The sequence below is a fragment of the Pseudorca crassidens genome, chromosome 6 (genome assembly GCF_039906515.1).
Source record: "Pseudorca crassidens isolate mPseCra1 chromosome 6, mPseCra1.hap1, whole genome shotgun sequence".
NCBI classification, from domain to species: domain Eukaryota; kingdom Metazoa; phylum Chordata; class Mammalia; order Artiodactyla; family Delphinidae; genus Pseudorca; species Pseudorca crassidens.
Genome location: NC_090301.1, coordinates 113653770 through 113676616, shown reverse-complemented (window position 1 = coordinate 113676616; position 22847 = coordinate 113653770). Strand labels below are relative to the sequence as shown.

The window sequence follows — 22847 nt, the reverse complement described above, 5'->3', positions numbered from 1 at the left end:
TTTCCACTGTGATTGGACAGTGGACTCCCTACTGGGTGGCACAGCCGTATCTCCCATGTAATAATAATATTAAACTTTCCCCATTAGCCACTGAGTCACATCCAGTGTTGTGATATGAAGTATTCACAAAGATAGGAAGTATCGTAATAAAGAGTTGAACCTAGGTGGCTACAGTGTAGAACCAACTCTTGCTGTCCTCACACAGGGGCGCGTGGCAAGATGTACACAGGACACATCTGTGGTCACACTTCAGTCCAGAGTGAGACACAGATGAAGAAATGGGTTGAGGCTGGGGGTGCTTGGGGAAGGGGGTCCTCAGAAAATACTCGTACTTATCAGCAACTTCAGAGATAAAGATAATGCAGAATTCAAGACTCTTAGATGCTAATTTCTTCTCAGACTCTGGAAAGAGTTCAAGCACTATTTGGTAGCGAGGAGCATCCCTATTAACGAACACTTGGGGCTGGCATCACAGAGGTCAGCCTAAGTGGTATACCTGTTGCAAATTTAGAAACGTGTGGGTATGTTTGGAAAGTCCAGTGGGATTTCATTTACACAAAAGATGGAAGGGCCTTATGGGAAAGAACCTTTCCAAAGGGAGAGAGAGGACTAAGGATAATGGGTTAAGAAGGAAGGAAAGGTAGATTTTTTTTTTTTTTTTTGGATAACAGCTTCATTGAGACATAATTTACAGTTCACTCATTTAAAGTTACAATTCAATGTGGGGCTTCCCTGGTAAGGCAGTGGTTAAGAATCCGCCTGCCGATGCAGGGGACGTGGGTCTGAGCCCTGGTCTGGGAAGATCCCACATGCCACGGAGCAACTAAGCCTGCGTGCCACAAGTACTGAGACTGCGCACCAGAGCCCGCGAGCTACGACTACTGAGCCCACGTGCCACAACTACTGAAGCCCGTGCGCCTAGAGCCCGTGCTCCGCAACAAGAGAAGCCACCGCTTGCTGCAACTAGAGAAAGCCCACGCGCAGCAGCAAAGACCCAGCGCAGCCAAAAATAAATAAATTTTTTAAAAGAATACTTTAAAGTTACAATTCAGTGGGTTTTGTTTTATTCACAGGGTTGCATAACCATCACCACAATGAAATTTAGAAAGTTTTCATCCCCCCCAAAAGAAAGCGTGCACCCTTTAGCCACCACCCGACAATCTGTCCTGTGCCCACAGCACTAGCAAACACAATCTACTTTCAGTCTCTATGAATTTACCTTTTCTGGACATTTCATATAAATGCAGTCAGGCACTATGTGACCTTTTGTGTCTAGTAGCTTTCCTTTATCATAATGTTTTCAAGATTCATCCACGTTGTAGTGTATATCCCCATTTCACTGCTTTTCACAGCGGAATAATAATCCATTGTTTGAATATACCACAGTTTATCCATTCATCCGTTGGTTGGCTCATCACTTGGGTTCTTTCTACTTTTTTGGCTTTATGAATAAGCTGCTATAAACCTTAAGGTACAAATTTTTGTGTGGACGTATGTTTTTATTTATCTTGGTATATACCTAGGAGAGGAACTGCGGGATCATATGATATCCGGGAGGAAGAATTTAGAGTAGAGCATGGTACATGCCTCTCAGATTGTTCTCTGACTTCCCTCTCTTAGATTCCTGCTGAATCCTAGAAAGCGGAAGTCAAATAAAAGGGAACAGAAAGTCGTAGCACTGGAGTCTCTGCAAGCTGTGGTAAGCACAGGTGCCATGAGCTGTGGACTTGTGTCTTGGGTGGAGGTCACTGACTAGAGGTGACTGGGACATGAAGAAGTGGCAGGGACCTCCAGCACCAGCAGGCAGTGTGAGCAGAAGGCACCCAGCAGTTGCTGATGTAGTGTGTCAGGCCAGTTTATCCCAGAGAGGCAGCTGGGAAGCATGGAGCCCTAGGAGGCCAGCGGCGGGTGAGGAGGAAATGGAGATGCCAGGAGTGGCTCCAAGGACAGTGCAGACCCATATGTGAGACACCCCCATGGGGTTTCTCAAGAATGGGGGAGGAATATGAGTGGACAGAAGTTCTCCAAGGAGAAGGAGAGAGTCTGTAGGTTCCATGAGAGTCATTCTACAGCAGAACCCTGTGTGTGTATGTGTTGGGGGGGTGTTCTTAGAGGAAGGGCAGGTTCTAGGCATAGGGCTTGCAGCATGGGTGAAGGCTGCAGTGCTTCTGGCGGGCCTAGAAGAACCACCAGAACTGGAGGGGCCACGGGAACCAGGACAGTCTCCATCTCCATGGTAATCTTCATCATCATATCCCATCTCCCACCCTCCCCTTCCACGTTTTGACAGTGTGTAAGTCCCTGAAACCTTGACATCTTTCTAGCATTGGGTAGAGTCCTCAGAATGACAGAGGCAGAATTTCTCACCAGTCTTTTTTCTTTTAATTAAAAAAAAAATTATTTTTTGGCTGCGTTAGTTCTTCATTGCTGCGCACGGGGTTTCTCTAGTTGCGGCAAGTGGGGGCTACTCTTCACTGTGGTGCGCGGGCTTCTCATTGCAGTGACTTCTCTTGTTGCGGAGCATGGGCTGTAGAGCACGTGGGCTTCAGTAGTTGCGGCACGTGGACTCAGTAGTTGTGGCTCGTGGGCTCTAGAGCGCAGGCTCAGTAGTTGTGGCGCACAGGCTTAGTTGCTCTGCAGCATGTGGGACCTTCCCAGACCAGGGCTCGAACCTGTGTCCCCTGCATTGGCAGGCATATTCTTAACCACTGCACCACCAGGGAAGTCCCTCTCACCAGTCTTGCAGGAAGGTAGTTAAGGCTAGAACTCGTTGGTTGATAGAAAAGGAGAAAGTTGTAACATTTCTCACACTTGTGAGTTTGTGAACTGAGATTCCCACTGGCTACTGATTCAAAGGAGGAAACATGAGTGATGTGTTCCCGGGGACAGTAAATAGATTGTCTATTTGGACAACAATTGCTCTGTTGGAGTGGAGTGTTCACGTAGGGAAAAAAGGGGTTGAGGATGTAAAAGTAAATCAGAGATCGATAGTGAAGGGCTTTGGATGCCATGAAAGAATTTGGACTTTATTCTGTAGCTGTGGACAGGCATCTGGACCTTTGTCCTGGGCAGGACCAGACAGAGGCTCTTCTCTTGTGTCCAGGAGTTGGTAACTTGCCAGAGCTCCTATGTTCTCAAAAAGGAGATTCAGGATGGCGAGATGATCCCTTTTTTTTGGAATTCAAGTGTTATGACCAAATAAGAACATGAAAAATGCTCACCATCAGGGAAATGCATATCAAAACCACAGTGAGTTACCATTTTCCACTCCCTAGGATGACTGTAATAAAAAAGACATATGATAACAAATGGAGATATGGAGAAATTGGAACCGTCATACACTATTAGTGGGATGTAACGTGTTGTAGCTTCTTTGGAAAAGTTTGGTGGTTCCTCAAAAAGTTAAACATAGAGATACCGTATGACTCAGCAGTTGTTTTTGTTTTTTTGGGTTTTTTTTTTTTTTTTAGCAACTTTACTCCTAATGAGCACCTAAGAGGAATGGAAACATATGGTCACATGAAAATTTATATGTTAAATGTCTATAGCAGCACTGTTCATAGTAGTTAAAAAGTAGAAGAAACCTAAAGGTCCATCAATAGATGAATTGATAAACCAAATGTGGTATATCCACACGGTGGAATATTACTCACCCACAAAAATGAAGTACTGATGCATGCTACACCAGGATGAACCTGAAACCATTATGCTAAGTGCAGGAAACCAGACCCAAACGACCACATATTTTTTGACGCCATTTATATGAAATGTCCAGAATTGGCAAATCCGCAGAGCTAGAAAGTGGATTTGTGGGTGACAGGAGCTGAGGGGAGGGGAGAATAGGGACTGACTCCTAATGAGTTCTCTTTAGGGTGACGGAATTGTTCTGAGCTGGATAGTTGATAATAGTTGATAGTTGATAATCGCACAACCTTGTGAATGTACTGAAACCCACTGAATTGTACACCAGTTAGAAATTTTAGAAACAGTGTTATGGCTAGCAGGGACCTCCCCACCCTCCTGGTCAGAATATGTGATGGACAAACCAATTGTCCCGTTTTGTCTGGGACTGTGGAGGTTCCTGGGATGTGGGACTGTCACTGCTACAACTGAGAAAGCCCCAGTCAAACCGGATGACTTGATCATCCTAGCGTGTGCTGAGGCAGCGCTCAGTTATGACAGTGAAGAGAGGCCAAGTTTACATGTAACCGAGCAGTTTCTTATTCACAATGTGTTTGGCCTAAACTACCACCCTGTGAAGTAGCTAGGGCAGGTTGTACTTATCTCCTATTTAGAGGCAAGGAACCAAGGCTCTGATGGGCTTAGAGGTTTGCCTGAGGTTGTATGGAAAAATGAGTGACAGGACTGGAAGTCAAGCCTGAGCCTTAGTTTCCAAGTCCAAGCTCTTTCTTCCAGGTGGGTAACAGTTCATACATATTGGTGGTACTGGTCAACAAGGGCCTCACTCACCTTATAAATGCTGGCCTTCTGGCTTCAGAATCCAAGGGGGCCTCCCTCCTCTCTTGTTCTCCTCACTCCTAGAGGCTACATCCTATGGAATCACCCCTAAACAGTGATGCATTCAGCATCCTCTCCAAGTCCATCTTCCCTGTTCCTCTGAAATCTCTAGAGGCAGGGACTGTGTCTTGTCACCTCTCTACTTAGCTCTTATTGCCTTGCCTGGTACCATCTCTTTAGGCTGAATTGTTCTCCCTTTAGGTCTTTCTTAGGCCTCGTTTTCTGAAGCGCTTGCTGGTGGAGCTGACACGATGTGTCTGCTGCTTTTCGGAATGTGTTGTAAGCACACTCCAAAGGTCAAACCGAGCCAGGATTTCTGTGGTGATTTTGCACAGCATGGCCTTGTGTGCAGCAGGCCACCTGGGACAAAATGCAGCTGCGGCCAAAGTGAGTGGTTAAGAAAGAGACAGCTTTCTTCTCAGCTTTTAGGAATTCCGTGGATATTATGACAAAGGGCTTCATGTATACGGGGCCTGGGGCTCCAGCAAGGTCTCACAGGGAGGTTAGTAAAGCAGGAGGCACCGGTACTCTATCCTGGTCTGTCTTCTGGGAGGTTATGTAAAGTTCCTGGGCCTCAGAGAGTTTCCTTACCTTTCAGATGGGACAATTACAGTTTCTCGGCTTACTTCCTAGGCTTTTATGAATTTCAGATGAGATGATGGTTAGATGGTTTTTCAACTGAATTTCATAGAGGCTGAAGATTCTATAAAGATTCCTCAGGAAGAGGGATGCTACTCCCATCCGTTTATTTACTTTCTATACTGAGGTGTGCCATTATTCTTCAAAAATAGTTGCTGCTCTTTCCTGGAGAAGATTATATTTCTGGGCTTTGAGGATGCTGGACTTGGTCATGAGATTTCTTTTGACCCATGAAATAAGAGTAGCAAAGACATGTTATTTCTGGGTAGAAGCTTTAAGAGCCAGGGTATGGGTTTTATATTCTCATCTCTTTTTCCTTTGCTATAAGACAAGCAGAGTTCCAGATAGAGGCTGATACATTACCCTGGGTCCTGAAATGAAGAGGATGTGAAGCAGAGCCTTAGCTGATCCATGATGGGCATGAGCATGAATGAGAAATAAACCTTTGTTGTTATAAGTCACTGGAATGTCAGGCTCATTTGTTACCGCAGCATAACCAGGACTATCCTGACTGATACAGATGCCAAGTAAGATTATTATTTGATTTTGTTGCTGAAAAAATGTTAGAAAATCACCGTAATGAATGCTGGCTGACTGTAAACTTCTTAATGAGAAAGACTGTGTCTTAATGTCCCATTGTTCTTTGTTTACTCCATGCCTAGTCTGGTGCCTGATAGAGCATCTGGATTTTAGTAGGCATTTGGAATTTGTAGAATGAATTAAATGAAAATGGTTTTGAAAAAATCAAGAGTATCTTCGGGAGAGATGCCATCATTATCATTGTCAGCTTCTATTGCACCTCTTCTTTCCTTTGTAAGTCTTGCAAAATGTATTAGTCAAAAATCAATATAAGCTTCTCTAAAGTATCATTATAATAATTATTATTTCCTTTGTTTAACAGGAAGTTTTTTACTCTATATCAAACATTCCAATGTTAAACATGCAACTGATACATTGAAGGAGGCAAGCAGATCTAACTTAGCCTATGAAATGTTCTTCATGGTATCAGTTCCCCACGGTACTATCTTGAATCAGAACCACTTATGGTCTGGTTAACTGCATTGGGCCATAACAGCCAGGAAGGGGCAGACACAGCACATGAACTAATCATTAAGGTTGGTGGGAACCAGGAAGAGAGACTCAGCTGCAAGGGCTAGTGTAAGGCTGGGATGCAAAACGGTCCTGCAGACAGGCAGCAACAATGATGCATTTCATGTAATAAGGACTTGGAGCTATGTAGAGGCTGTGCCACAAGACAAGCGGGCATCCCACCAGGCAGTAGGCGACTGCTTCAGGATGCCAAGGGAGATCAAAGAAGTCTGTCATCAGTCTTGTTCATAGAGTGGATTCCAGTTTGGTGATTGGTGGGTAGGGTGAGGGGGCTGCTTCCGAAAGTGAGACAGGGTTCCAGATCCAGAGAGACAGAGTGCTGGGAAGGTTACGGGGCAGGACTCAAGATTTCAAGGCAAAGATAAGGGTTGAGGGTTAGATTAACAACAAGGGTGACTTGATGTCAAGCCCTAGAGTATGGAATTAGAAGACTGAGAGTACAGGTGGGGCTCAGATGGCCCAGCGATCCTAACTATGGAGGCAGATAGGTAGAAGGAGTGAACCAGGAAGAACCTGGCATAGATTATCCATTCCAGTACAGGAAATGGAGCTATTAGTCTTTGCAAAGCAATGATGTAGCTAATGCCGTGCAGTGGAGCTACCTTCCCCAAAGGAGCGTTGTAAGTGTGGCTCTGATAAACGTGCTATAAGTGCAGGAACACATGTATATACACCCACAGAGGAATCCAGAAGATTTGCCTGAAGTTTGTTTTACTTGCACCCACTGACTGATACCAGACACCAAATACAAGTTTCCTCTGATAGCCCTCCCAGGGTTTATTAAGTGGTGACTGTCTCGAAATGAGTTGTTCTTTTCTCTTCTTCTTCTTTAAAAAAACATTTTGGAGAGTACAAAAAGCGGTAAGTTGTTATTAAATCCCAACACGTACCCAGGAAGGGAGAAAGTTTACAAGGGAAAATGAAAGGCTCTTGCTGCCTGGCCAGTCCTTCTCGTTGACGGTTACCCATGTTTTATCCTCTCTATCAAAGTCCTTGTTCACAAAGTCCTTCGATGCCTTTGGCATCAACCTGTGGCTGGAATGTTACCTTTGACCTTGGTGCTAACAAGCACTCCTCATTAGTGCCATTTTCCTCTGGTACGGTCATGACTTAACACAAATTACTTCCACCACGAAATTCTGCTTTGCCTAATCAGATCATGTCGCAGAAATGACATGCGCCTTTTTCCTCCTAATTTAAAAACTGTATGTGAAAAGCATTTAGCCTTGGGCTCTAGGACTCCTCAGAACCTGGGAAATCTTGGGGCTGGTACTTCTATTTCTTGAAGGTAGAAAGGCTTACACCCATTAGGGCAGAGATGGCAAACAGCCTATAGGCTGTTTCCAAGCTGTGGAACTGTCTTGTTGGCAGAGCGTGAAAAACTAGGAATTCCAGCTCATTCTGGCAAAAATGTTGGCCACAGTCAGCTGAACCTGAGTGCCGGCTGCCCCTTTTTGACTGATACGGGTTTTCTGTAGTCTTCCCCTCTCCCTGGCGCCCCTTGCCAGCCACATCATTTGGAACTGCTCACCTGCCTGGGCCCTGGGGGGCATCTCAGGTTGTGAGTTGATGAAATAAGCACTGAGCTGAAACTGCTTGATGGATGGGGGACAAATCAGTAAGTCATTTTTTAAAAAGTCCCATTTGAAAAATCAAAACAAGGATGACCATAACTCTCCTCTCCTTGCCCTTTTCAACTCTCTTCTGCTTCTTCTGTGTTTTCTGGATCCTTCTCCCCATGACTGATAAATCCCCACCTTTACACGTTGGGCCCCTGCTCTTCTCTGTGAGTCCTCTCCCTGAGTTAGCCCATGTGCTCCTGTGGTCCACCAATTGACTCTATTTTTAAAATCGAAGTATAATTGCTTTACAATGTTGTGTTAGTTACAGGTGTACAGCAAAGCGACTCAGTCATCTGTATACACACACACACACACACACACACACACACACACACATGCTTTTCCAGATTCTTTTCCATTATCGGTTATTACAAGATATTGACTATAGTTCCCTGCACCAGTTGATTCTCATCTCATGACTTTCTAATCTCTCTGTAGCCTCTCTTCCCTCCAGATTCCATTCCAGTATTAAATGGAGGCTTTACTGGGAGGCAGCTCTGAATCAAATCCTGGGTCAGCGGGGTGACCTTGGACAAACACCGAACTTCACGGAGCTGCCACCCCTACACATGGGTACCACGTAACTTCTTAGGGAGGTTGAGACTATTGAAGATAATTTGTATAAAAGCCTGGCTGTTGTCTCCTAAGTCCAAGGCCATCGGGTGTCAGTGCCCGATTCTCTCCATGCTGTCATGCTGCCTCAACCTCAGAAGCCCTTGTCTTCAGAAGTGGCTTCTAACATTTAGTTGTCAGCCGGGGGGGAGGCCCACCTGGGAGTTGGGGATGGATGAGCAGGCAGGCCACCCTGAATGATGGGACAAGATAGGGCTTGCTGACAAGACAGATTGCTCACAGAGCTTTGCGGGAGCCTGGAAGTGCTAAGAATGGGAGACTTGGCTGGTGGCCTTCTGCAATCCTGTCACATCAAATTGGAGCCATTTATTTCTATCATTAGCAGCAAAGTAAGCAAGTGATGAGCTTCTTCATTAACGATTATGACCAGCAGATAAGCAACGGCAGGGGAGAGGAGGATGGCAATGGCGACCTGGGGCTTCTTCCACCAACTTTCACGTTGCTTCCTAAAGCAGAGTTTTCTCCTTAATTATGGCTGAAAAACACTTTCAGAAAAGTGTTTTTTTTTTTTTTTTGAAAAGTTTTATTTTATGTTTTGATATAGTCTCCTGCTTTTTTTTTTTCCCCCAGAAGCTTCCCAGAGCTGGGAGAGTGTTCGTGCGGGAAAGGAAGAGAAAGGAAAGTAAGATTTGGTACATTTCTGACAGTGGGCTTGGTGCAGTGCGTCCTTTATTGCATCTTCCACTATCTGGGTTTGCCTTCATAAGATCCTAGGAGGGGTTTGATCATAGAAATATAAAGTCATAAAATTCTGTACCTTGGGCTTCCCTGGTGGCGCAGTGGTTGGGAGTCCGCCTGCCACTGCAGGGGACACGGGTTCGTACCCCAGTCTGGGAAGATCCCACATGCCGCGGAGCGGCTGGGCCCGTGAGCCATGGCCGCTGAGCCTGCGCGTCTGGAGCCTGTGCTCCGCAACGGGAGAGGCCACAATAGTGAGAGGCCCGTGTACCGCAAAAAGAAGAAAAAAAAAATTCTGTACCTTAGCTGATCTAATCTTTTCATTTTATAAGTGAGAGAGAAGTCCCATGGCTGGTCAGTGATAAAAACAAAACAAGTGCCAGACCTTACTCCCCTCCCACCAGTCTCCCTGGGTGAGAATCAGGCACGTTTAGGGCACCGCCAAAACGTCAGGGGACATTGGTGAGGATAACTCGGCGAGAGAAAAATGTTTTCCTTCTCGTGTAAGGGAAGAAAATTCCATCTTCTCTGTACATGAGCCAGTCCGTGTTTCTCTGAGCAGAGTGAAATATGCAGAGGTATTAAAACCTCTACTAGAATCTGGACTAATTTTCTTTTTTCCCTCTTCCACTTTTATTGAGATTTAATTGACGTACAGCACTGTATACGTTTAAGGTGTACCGCATAATGGTCTGACTTCCATCTGTCGTGAGGGGATGACCACGATGTTTAGTGAATATCCATCAACTCATATAGATACAAAACAAAAGAAAAAAATACACGTTTTCCTTGTGATGAGGACTCTTAGGATTACTCTGTTTACAACTTTCATACGTAACACACAGACGTGCTAATTATATTCATCGTGTTGTACCTTACATCCCTAGCACTTACTCGTCTTATAACAGGAGTTTGTACCTTCTGACCACATTCCTCCAGTTCCCCCTCCCACCACCCCATGCCTCTGGTAACCACAGATGTGATCTCTTCTTCTATGAGTTTGTTTGTTTATTTGTTTGGGGTTTTCTGGAAGTATTTGACCTGCAACACTATGTTAGTTCCTGGTGCACAGCATAATGATTTGATATTTCTACACGTTACAAAATGATCACCACTGGACTAATTTCCTTTTTGATAAAAAGATACATAATAGGAAACTGCTCTGTTTCTTCTGCTTATCGGATAGTGTCATGGCTGTGTTGAGCATCTAGAACACAGACAGCCTGGTATGGTCGTTATAGGAGCTAAGCCAGCACCCAGAGATGGCAGCGTAGAAAGATGAAAGAATTCAGGTTCCAAAGATGAAAATGAGGGGGGACATTAACCAATCTTGGAAGTGAGATGCTTCCAGATTTATTTTTGTTTGAGATATTACATTTTCCTTATTTCTAAAGACAATGCAGTCAGGGTTTTATGTTCTGCCAATGAAGGCATCCCAAGGAGACTCTTTGAACTGACACAACATCTGCTCAAGGGAAATAACAGTGGAGCGTTGGAGCCAGCTAACCCCAGCCAACTGTTAGCATCTCTTCCTAACTCTGTGTTCCATGACATCACAGTGGTAGTTTCTGTGACATCGTGTTGTGGTTTGAAACAAGTCATGCTGTGAATATTTACACCATAGAAACTGGCAAATTATATGAATCAGGGCTTTTTTTTTTTTTTTTTTTTGCGGTACGCGGGCTTCTGACTGTTGTCGCCTCTCCCGTTGCGGAGCAAGGCTCCGGACGCGCAGGCTCAGTGGCCATGGCTCACGGGCCCAGCCGCTCCGCGGCATGTGGGATCTTCCCGGACCAGGGCATGAACCCGTGTCCCCTGCATCGGCAGGCGGACTCTCAACCACTGCGCCACCAGGGAAGCCCTTTTGTTTTTTGAATCACTTTAACAGCATACCGCTGGTAACAACAATAATAAACAACGTTAGGTACCAACAAATAAAAAGGTTACAGTGTAAATGCCTATGACTTCCCAGCACAGACCAGTATGGGATGGGTCTTGGGACTGCATTCCAAAGGTCTGAAACACAATTAGTTCAGTTCTTTGATGACTTAGCCTTTTGTTTTCCAGAACATTCTACTTCGACTATGGACGAACACTGAGAAGCTATGGTGTTAGATTTAGGCTCAGGGTGTGGTGAGCAAGCCGGCCAGAGTGCATGCCTGAAGGAGAGGCTGGGTGTCATAATGTTATTATGTCACTGGTGTCATCAGGCTGGACAAGAGTCATGGCTCTGTCTCTCTCATAAGAGGGTGGCTGTTTTCTGCAATGGGATAGGTAGGTGTCTTATTTTGGGTTTCCTAGAAAACTCACTGAAGTGGAGATTTGTATGAGGAACAAGACCTGTGGAGAGGGAAGGAAGCCACATTGGGCAGGGGAGCGGCCGAACTATGATGCAGTGCCATCAGAGGCCTCAGCTGGTCCCACAGAGAGCTCTGAAGCTGGGAGAGTCCTTTAGAGCGGTTCCCAAATAAGACAAGGACCAGTCATTGGATGGGACCTGTCCCTTGGGGCGGAGGCCTTGCCATGGGTGTGGAAGCTCCCTTAGGCTGAGGTGAATCCCAAAGAAGAGGTAGCTGTGGTCAGTCCATCAGCACTCAACATTCTTGGTAGCTGGGAAAACAAATGTCTTGGTTCTGAGGGGAATCTTGGTAGCATATCACAGCATCCACTACAGTAGGATTGGGGTAAACTTTCCAGAAGATTTCTTGGCTTCATCTTTTCTGCATCTCGAACTAAGCCTCACTCATCAGCTAGTCCGTCATTTTCATTTAGTGGACCTAAAGTTTAAAAGAATGAACCCCAGCTAAAATCTCATCTCTCTTTAATAGCTTCTGTAATTACCAATCCAGACTTTATCTTCCTTGTAACGGTTATCAGCCAGAGATCTTGGTTGTAAGCAACAGAAACCAACCATTCAGGCATGATGGGAGGAATTTATGGAAAGGAAGGCTGGCAGCTTATAGAATCAACAGAAAGCTAGAAAGCCAAGGGAAGAAGGCAGCAGCAGAAATAATCCTGATGGGAAACTGTGCAGTTGTACACGCTGGTGATCTTCAACCCACCCACCCGCTGTACACCCACTGAACACGGCCCCCTCTGTAACCTCCCCTGTGGCACTCAATTCAGCTAACACTCATGCTATATATGGCGGCCCCTGCACATCTAATGCAATGGTATCTTTTAATGTATCTGTCACTTGAGATTCAGAAGACTTCTATGAGCTCTCAGTTGTCTGAGCTGAAGCCATGTGCCCACACCTTCAATGCCAGGGAGTAGGAAGAAAGTTGATCTTTCTGTCATAACTGGCTATGTCCTGCCCACCAACAAGAGTCACAGCGTATGGCAGGGTGTCCAAGAACTGGGAAGGAGCCTCACATGCTGAGTCAGAAAAAAACCTGGTAAACATCCGCTGCCCAATGCCTCTGTACCAAGTGAGTCATAGCCTTGCTTTCTTGGTGTGTGTTTTTTCCTATGGGTGATGTTCTAGGAGGTTCCAGGTCTTTTCGCTCATGTACCTCTGCAGAGAGTTAGTGACTGCTCAGTCTGAAACGCACAGCCATTTCTCTCAAAGAGAGGAGCAAACTCCATTTCCTGACATTGAGGTCTATTGCAGAATATATGCGAAAGGTTCCTTGGTTCCAAGAAACAGATTCATTCAAACCAAGTGAGGGAAAGAGCTTATTGCTAGGAAATGCTTGAGCTGCTCCTGGATCTGGAAAGCCCAGCAAGAAACATGGTGGCGGAGAGGCGCTCCGGCAATGGCTTCTGTTTTTCAGGGTGGATTCGTCTTTCTCTGGTGGCTCATTTGGTCACTGTTACTTGTCGTTCCTATTTCTCCCCTGGCTTGGCTCGTTTCCTGCTCCAGAGATCTGCTCAAGTTCTGAAGGAACTGATCTCACTGATTTAGCTCATTATTCTTCTTCTGTCAGGCAGAGAACTTCATGGATCTTTGGCCAGACTAACTTATGAGTTTTGTGCCAACACAGTTTGTTCAATGACCATGCCCCCTGCCCCGCCATGCACAAAGAATAACCTAGAGCTACTTCCCTGAACACCTCAGCTGGTATGTGTGATTGGGTGTGTGTCCGACATATCTGAGGGTCCTCTAAGTGTGGCTCCCTTCCCAGTTCTTAGGAAGTCATCATCACTTTTTAGAAGATAAAGGAACTCTGAGTTAATATGTGTTATACTTTTGTGCCTGCAATTACGTATTATATACCTTATCTCGTTGAATCCTTACATCATTTCTCTGAGTTAGGTATTATTCCTATTTTATATCTGATGAAACTGTGGATCACAATGGTTATGAACCCAAGATAAGATGGTAGAGCTGGATTTCCAAGGTATTCCCCAGGATACCTCTGTTGACACATTCATGATAAGGCCAAGACATTCCTGTCCTAGTTATCAGTGGTTCTTTGAAGAAAGCTCGCAGTTCGGGACTTTTCTGGTAGGAACAGTTCGAAAGTAGAGTAGGATAAGGTAGGGGGAAGATAAAGGACCAGAGGCAGAGGTGTCACATGCTGAGCTCAGGCTGCTGTTAGAAAAGCAGTCTTCTTCTACAGCCGGCCCTTGAGATGGCCAGAAAATAGCCTCATCATCAAGCAGTGGGGTGTTGCTCCTGAATAATGAAGAGACACTAACCAGCCCAAGGTGAGCACTCCCCATGAGTTCCTTGCCTCGTTTGTCCAAAACCATTTCACAGTCAATTATAGCTATTGGGAGCCTCCTAACAAAACGTCCCAGCGTCTGTAAGATAAAAAGTAAACCCTTTAGAGGCAGAACTTTAAGCACTTGGCTGTAATGGCCTCACAGAAAGGAAAATTGGACCTGCCAGGAAAATGCAGTTAATTAGTGTCGAGCTCTTCTTCATCCATCCATGTGTTCTGGAGGGGGGATAACATTATAGAGCCTAGAAGGCTGTTGGAAAGGGAACTGGGAATATGTACTTGTACACGAGCACCTAGCATCCCCTATAACGTTAATTCCTTTCCAGCTGTTTCTTCTTCAGCCTTCAATGCCGATCATAACTTTTAGTGTCTCCAGGAAGTCTTCCTTGATTAAACAAGCCTGAAATAGATGATTCCTCTTCCCTTCCTTCCCCAACTCCATCTTTTAAAAACATTGTGCCTTGTGTGCAGACCTCACAGGAAAAGGATGGGCTGGATGAAAAAAATTTAAATAAAGGTAAATGTACTGCTGTTACATACATGTTGAAACCCCACTTGGTTATTCTAACATCCCCAGTGTTGAGACGATTCTATGCATTTTTCTTAACTAGAACTCGTGTTTGTTGACCACCATGGTCCAGGCACTTTCACAAATATAAAACAAGGTACAGCCGGTCAATTGGGGAATGCAGTATCTAAACCCTGTTTCCTGGGACTTCACCATTCAAGTTCACAATCCTTCTGTTGCATCTTCCCCAACATGAAGCTCCCCCCATCTCTAGAATTTAAGTGCCGTATGGGTCTTCGTTGCTGCACACGGGCTTTCTCTAGTTGTGGTGAGCGGGGGCTTCTCTTCGTTGTGGTGCGCAGGCTTCTCATTGCGGTGGCTTCTCTTGTTGCGGAGCACAGGCTCTAGGTGTGCGGGCTTCAGTAGTTGTGGCACGCGGGCTCAGTGGTTGTGGCTCGTGGGCTCTAGAGCACAGGCTCGGTAGTTGTGGCGCACGGGCTTAGTTGCTCCGCGGCATGTGGGATCTTCCCGGACGAGGGCTCAAACCCTTGTCCCCTGCACTGGCAGGCGGATTCTTAACCACTGCACCACCAGGGAAGTCCTCATAGCATATTCTTGAATTTATATTTATTTTTACTGGAAAACTTTCTCTAAGAGTCCTTTTAAAAAGCATAGTTTTATGATAAATCTATCGATTTTTACGATAAATCTAAACTCTTTACTGTGTCCTCAATATACATGATGTTTTAACTAGATATAAAATTCTAGATCCAGTTTGAAAATGGTCAAAAGACATGAAGAGACATTATACCAAAGAATATATATGGATGGCAAATAAGCACGTGAAAAAATAACTAAAAATAAACCATGCATGAGGTTTATTAAGGGAGTGTTTTGGGGTCAATATCTGGTGGGAAATGAAGAAGGAAGAATTGGGCAAAGGGAGAAGTTGAGCTGTGATGCAGTCACACCAAAGGACTCAGCTGATCTCATTGAGCGTAGGGATGGCCTTAGAGAATTGTCCTCAATTAAGGCAAGGGGGTTGGGCTTGTGTGCCACCATATCTACCAATCATTGGATCTAGGTTGCCCTCAGAAGGAAGTATGACCTTGGATGAAGCAGCTCTCTTCATCTGGGGACACTTCATGGAGAGAGAGTCAACTGAGAGCTGTCAGTCACCAGTCCTCCTGTTGGGGGACTATTGAGGAAATATGCACTTCATTACTTAACTGGAGGAGTTTGGGTCAGGAGTTGGCAAACTACAGCCCATGGGCAAATCCAGTCCAATGTCTGTTTTTGCAAATAAAATTTACAAGAGGGTCTCCCTGTGCATCTGTCTCTCTTCACATAATCTTCCCCTGTTCATGTTTGCCTCTGTGTCTCTTCTTCTCTCCTTTCTTTTTCTTCCTTCCTTCCTTCCTTCCTTCCTTCCTTCCTTCCTTCCTTCCTTCCTTTCCTTTCCTTTCCTTTCCTTCCTTCCTTCCTTCCTTCTCTTTCTTCCTTTCTTCCTTTCTTTCTTTTTATTAGAGTAAAATTGCTTAACAGTGTTGTGTTAGTTTCTGCTGTACAATGAAGTGAATCAGCTATATGTATACCTATATCCCCTCCCTCCTGGACCTCCCTCCCCACCTCCCCCTCCTATCTAGGTCATCACAGGGCACCGAGCTGAGCTCCCTGCGCTATATAGCAGTTTCCCACTAGCTATCTATTTCACACACGGTAGTGTATTTATGTCAAACCTAATCCTATTCCTAATCCTATTCCTAATCCTAATCCCTCCCTATTCATCCTACCTTCCCCTTCCCCGCCATGTCCACATGTCCATTTTCTACGTCTATGTTTCTATTCCTGCCCTACAAATAGGTTCATCTCTACTGTTTTTCTAGATTCCACATATATGCGTTAATATACGATATTTGTTTTTTTCTTTCTGGCTTACTTCGCTCTGTATGACAGACTCTAGGTCCATCCACATCTCTACAAATGACCCAGTTGCATTCCTTTTTATGGCTGAGTAATATTCCATTGTATATATGTGCCACATCTTCCTTATCCATTCATCTATTGTTGGACATTTAGGTTGTTTCCATGTCCTGGCGATTGTAAATAGTGCAGCAATGAACATTGGGGTACATGTGTCTTTTTTTTTTTTTTAGTTTTCTGAATTTTTTAAACATTGAATACTTTTTGAATATTCACATAGTTCAAAATCAAAATAATACAAAAAAGTAAATGGTGAAAATTATTGCTTCCTTTCCAGCCTACACTCATGTTCACCCTTCACCTCTCCTCCATCTTACTGGTTTCTTGTGTTATCTTTCCAGTGCTTTTTTTTGGCCTGGAAATCTGCATTATTTATTTATTTATTTTTAACATCTTTATTGGAGTATAATTGCTTTACAATGTTGTGTTAGTTTCTGCTGTATAACAAAGTGCATCAGCTATATGTACACATATATCCCCATATCCCCTCCCTCTTGCGTCTCCCTCTCACCCTCCCTATCCCACCCCTCTAGGTGGTCACAAAGCACCGAGCTGATCTCCCTGTGCAATGCGGCTGCTTCCCACTAGCTATCTATTTTACATTTGGTAGTGTATATATGTCCATGCTACTCTCTCACTTTGTCCCAGCTTACCCTTCCCCCTCCCCGTGTCCTCAAGTCCATTCTCTACATCTGCGTCTTTGTTCCTCTCCTGCCTCTAAGTTCGTCAGAACCTTTTTTTTTGTTTTTTTTAGATTCCATATATATGTGTTAGCATACAGTATTTGTTTTTCTCTTTCTGACTTACTTCACTCCGTATGACAGACTCTAAGTCCATCCACCTCACTATAAATGACTCAATTTCATTTCTTTTTATGGTTGAGTAATATTCCATTGTATATATGTGCCACATCTTCTTTATCCATTCATCTGTTGATGGACACTTAGGTTGCTTCCCTGTCCTGGCTATTGTAAATAGTGCTGTAATGAACATTGTGGTACATGATTCTTTTTGAATTACGGTTTTCTCAGGGTATATGCCCAGTAGTGGGATTGCTGGCTCATATGGTAGTTTTATTTTTAGTTTTTTAAGGAACCTCCATACCGTTCTCCATAGTGGCTGTATCAATTTACATTCCCACCAACAGTGCAGGAGGGTTCTCCCTTTTCTCCACACCCTTTCCAGCATTTATTGTTTGTAGATTTTTTGATGCTGGCCATTCTGACCCGTGTGAGGTGATACCTCACTGTAGTTTTGATTTGCATTTCTCTAATAATTAGTGATGTTGAGCATCTTTTGATGTAAGGCCCATCCTAATGATTTCAGTGTAACTTGATTATACCTGCAAAGGCCCTATTTTCAAATAAGGTCACGTTCACAGGTACAAATGGTTAGGACTTCAACATACCTTTTGGGGAGGGGGCACAATTCCACCCGTAAACAACCAGAAAACATTGTCATTTGCTATCTAATGAAACTTCTGCAAGATAAAACCTCATGTCCATGGTGTAGGTGCAGTGGGGAAGCGGCTGTTTCCCGTTGGCAGGTGTGAGAGCTGAGCAGGTAGGAATTGCACGGGTGATTCTCTTGTCTATTACCTTAATGATCAAAGGCCTAGAGACAGCAAATAGGTTTCTCCCCAGTGCTTGACTACTGAAGTCCCTAGAGTTGCTTGAGCTTATCTAATAGCCACTTTGACAGGCTTGTAAAAGTTGTGCAACACCCTTATTTTTTTAAGAAAAAAGAAAAAAAGCCAGCAGCCAGCAAGCTGTCCATGGTAGAGCCAACTCCCTACATATCTTAGGAAGTCCTTATCATCTTTCTACCAACACTTCCAATTATTTCCTGATTGAGATCTATTCCCAGAGGATCTGCTTTTTGACGTAAGATCATCCACCCCAAAAGTTAACCCCTGACAGTTACCAACTGAGTCCAGTGGTGTGCCAGTCAGTGTTTAAAAACCAGCTCTCTGTGAAGAAAAGCGGGAGGAGAGTCCTGATTTGTAGCTTTTGCCAATTTCTCTGGTGTAAATACTCCCACCATGATCAATTTCAAGCCACTTATGTGAAGCCACTGAAAACAGAATTGGGAAGAGATGTGTACAGTCAGTTCTTATGAGCTGGTATGAAGTCACTTTAGCACATCACTGAGCATCTCAATATAGGCAGAAAGGAGTATGATTTGGGACATCCAGAGAAGATGATCTGGGGGAGGTAGGATTTGAATGAGCCTTAAAGGGTGTTATCTCCATCACTCTACATCCACACCAGTTGAGCAATTTCTACCTGTCTCTCTCTGGGACTAGATCATGAACTTCCTGAGGGCAGAAAATATGTCTTACTTTTTGTAATATTCCTACAATATGCATTTCACAAGTGTTTATTGAATGAATGAATATATGAATGAATGAATGGAAAACAAGCGGAGAGGTACAGGCATTTCAGGCAGGGGGAACATTCGTGGTTTGGGCAGGACACAGGAGGAAGGGATGAATGCACGGGAGGTTTTTCAGTGGGCAGTCCATTCTTGCTGGAGTACAGTGTTGGGTCGTGGGGTTTTACAGTTACTATGGCTACATAACAAACCACCCCAAAACTTAATGCTTAAAACATCGACATTTTTATTTCAATCAAAAATCTAGGGTGGGGAGGGATAAATCGTGAGATTGGGGTTGACATCTACCTACTACTATATATAAAATAGATAACTAATAAGAACCTACTGTGTAGCACAGGGAACTCTGCTCAGTCTGTAATGACCTATATGGGAAAAGAACCCAAAAAAAGAGTGGATATATGTATATGTATAACTGATTCACTTTTCTGTATAGCAGAAACTAACATATCATTGTAAATCAACTCTACTCCAATAAAAATTAATTTAAAAAGTGTCCAAAACTCTAGAATTCAAACAAGTCTCAGTAAGGTCAGCTCATCTGTGATGCACTTGGCATCAACTGGGGTGGCTTGAAGGATGGGGGCTGTAATCATTTGAAGGATCACTCATCTCTCTGGTGGCTGGGCTGACACTATACTTCTGCATGCTAGCTCAGGGCTCCCAAGATGTATATCCTAAAGAGAATGGGCCAAGAGGAGGCTGTAAACTTTTGGTGACCTAGCCCTGGAAGTCACATAGCATAGCTCTACCACACATTGTTGGTCAAAACAATCACAGCCCGCACTCAGATTCAAGGAGAAGGAACCTGGACCCATCTCTCAGTGGGAAGAGTGTCAGTCACATTGCAATAAGAGTGTGTGGGATGGGATCTATCTATCTATCTATCTATCTATCTATCTATCTATCTATCTATCTGCCACCTTTGGAAAATAAAGTCTGCTACACAGGGTTAATGTAAGGTTGGAAAGTTAGATGAGGGCAGGTCTTAAACGTCATTAAAAGAACTTGTTCTTTTTCCCTCTGGGAGCAATTCACATACTGGACCCTGATTATCCTCCAGGGTTTCCCATGTGTACATTGATCACCCACAGCAAGCCTGTGAGACTGAACAGGCAGCTGTAATTGTGTCTTATGTATCCTTCTAAAAAGATCTTCCTAAATTATCAGGGCTTTGCATTTGATGGCCCCTCAGTCCATGAAACCCAAGCGCCTGTCTGCCCAAGTGAGCAATGGTGGCAAATCAGACCAGACCAGACACGCTTCTTGCCTATCCCCCAGCTGGCATGCACCCACCTGTTCTAGCGCACTTGAGCTGGTCATGAGGAGGGGGCCCCTGAGGGACATCCTGGTGACAACACTGAGTATCAAAGTTGCCAGAGCACATTAGATTGTCTCTGGGCTTACTGCCCAAGAGCTCAAAGAAGAGGCCAGACCTATGATGTCAATTCTTGCAGAACATGTAACACCTCATGCTAATTCCATCTGCCAAGGAGTCCTGGATCCTGGCCGAGCACAATTTTCATAGTTATGGACCCCAAGCCACTAGCTGTTTCCTTGGTCTCTCTCTGAAGGGTATCCATGCAGCCTGTTTGAAGGGCGAGAGATGAGGACATGATTGGCTTTGATTGTTCTCTCCGAAGAAGAGACGGGGAGGACCTGCCATTTTGGATGGATGCCATCCGTCCCCGTCCTCCATTCTCTTTTGACTTCTCTCTCTGCAACAGTGGGAAACGTGTTTATTGCTGTAACACAGCCATCGAAAGGAATCACGAGAGAGTTTGTTCTTTTTCATATTTGTCAAATCACAGAAATTCCCCTAATGGAGAAAAGATGGTTGTAAGAACAGGGGAAGACACTATTAACAATACAGAGTCCTTCTTCTTTTGTTCCCAACTTGAAATGCGTGTGGTCAAAAGTTTGGAACCGAGAACAAACGTTATCTCATAGACTAACAGTGCCGGCTGGATCCACAAATGCACATTTCACCCATAACGTAAGCTGAGGGAGGACGGGAAACATCTCCCAGCTGACGTTTTAGTCCAGCTTAAATGCTTGAAGCAGCTATCTTAAGCTGGCCCTGCCTTCCACAGCTTTTTTTTTTTTCCTTTCTGTTCTTTTGAACCCAACTAGCAGATTGTTTATATGCTGCCAACTCTAAAAGCAAAGGCAAGGAGGGTCTGACCTCTGGGTGGCCAGCACTAAGTACAGTCATTGGTAGGACAGGGTTTGTCTGTAGTTTTTTTGTTTGTTTGTTTTTTTGCGGTAGGTGGGCCTCTCACTGTTGGGGCGTTGGGGCCCCTCCCGTTGCGGAGCACAGGCTCCGGACGTGCAGGCTCAGCGGCCATGGCTCACGGGCCCAGCTGCTCTGCGGCATGTGGGCTCCTCCCGGACCGGGGCACGAACCCGTGTCCCCTGCATCGGCAGGCGGACTCTCAACCACTGTGCCACCAGGGAAGCCCTTGTCTGTAGTTTTAAAAAATAAGAAGCCGACTTTAGTTCAGGAAGTTGGTGTGTTTTCTGTTTGTTTGTTCGCTTGTTTGTTTGTTTTAAATGCACCAAAGGGTTTTCCCTTAAACAGGGAGCAGGGCAGGGGTGCCGCTTGTTCTGAAGCCTGTCAAATAGGCCGATTAACCCACCAGCACATGAGGTGGCTAACGACACTGAGGTCACACTTGCCATCCTCTGACAGTGGCCATTTCATCGTGCCCTTCGAAAAGGCATCACAAGGCCACAGAACATGTCTCTAGGCTGGCCTGTAGCCACTTGATTGCCACAGCTCCGTAAGCCACTCAGAGCTCGTACTTAGTGAAGGTAAAGTTAGAGAGTGTGGAGTCTCCGTTCAGCAAACTCTCTGTGTTGTACCGTCTGTTGGAAAATAGTGAGTTCTGCTGGATGAAATATCTGCTTATTATAAGGATTCCCTGTGTGTCATACATGCATCCCCAATTCTCAGAGACTAGGAATCTTGTCTCACCTGTGAAGACAGAGGCCACTTTTATGTATCTGTAGCACTTACTGCTGCCGCCATGAACTTGACAATTGCTGTCTTACGATATCTCACAATTTACGTACTCTTGGCTTGCCCTCCTTCAGAGATGTGGCTGTCTCACTGCTTTATATTCCCTACAGTGCTATCCAGAAAGGATCTGCTGAACCTGTATCTGTTGATTTAATTTGAGAGGAATTCAGCGAGATGTTCTCAGCAGTCAATCCTAGCTCACACCATAATGGTACCCTGAGTGTTTAGAATGCGCTTTAGGACCTTGCAGAGCCCCAGCTCCAACAGTATAAGCAGCAGTAGCTAATGGACCATGGACATGATGTTAATGACAGTTAACCCCAGGCTAGTACTTTCCCTCTGCCTGGCGTTGTTCTAAGTGCTCTATTTATATTACGTTATTTGGTCCTGCAAACAACCCTTTAAGGTGGGTACTGTTATTTATCCTCAGGTTGACAGATGAGGAACCTGGGGCCCAGAGAGAGAAGAACAAGGTTATACAACTGGGGAGCAGTAGATTCAAACCCAGGCAGTTTGGCTGCAGAGTCTGTGCTTGTACCCGCTACACCACACTGTCTCTTTCCCAAGAGCTGATACATATACGGGTACCTATTGTATGCCAGACACCATTTATGCAAATTCATTAATAACGCTCACAAGAAACCCAGGAGATAAGCACTATTGTCACCTGCATTTTACAGATGAGGAAACCAAGGTGCAAGGAAACTGAGTGGAAAGCACAGATGCAAATCCATGGGGTCTGAGTTCCGAGTTTATCGTCTTAATCATCACGCTGTAGCATTCTCAGCAGAGTCAGTGGATGAATAGAATGTTAATCCTGAACTGGCATTCCATCAGATCCCCAGGAAGGACCGTCCACACACTGAGCCTTCACAAAGCATGCCGTTTTCCACGGGGCCTCCCCTAGCCTTGTTCTTGAGGTCCAGAGAGCTGGATCCCCAGGCTGTTTGCCAGATGGCATTCCAGGGGCCAAGGAAAAAGGGAGGAAGTCTCTAGGTTACATGGTAATGGTTCCTCGGGGTCCAACTTGTCATTGATCCTACACTAATCTAGACAGTGAGCTCTGCAAG

General features: G+C 44.8%; 1 long non-coding RNA gene across 1 annotated transcript in view; it reads left to right on the top strand.

Annotated features, from left to right (window-relative positions):
• LOC137226713 (uncharacterized) overlaps positions 1-8933 on the top strand; it is a 58030-nt gene extending 49097 nt beyond the window's left edge. Inside the window, exons 2-4 of the long non-coding RNA XR_010944489.1 lie at positions 5486-5684; positions 5820-5970; positions 8344-8933. This is a non-coding gene — a long non-coding RNA (uncharacterized lncRNA). The remainder of the gene's footprint in view (positions 1-5485; positions 5685-5819; positions 5971-8343) is intronic.
• Positions 8934-22847: the final 13914 nt, after the last annotated feature.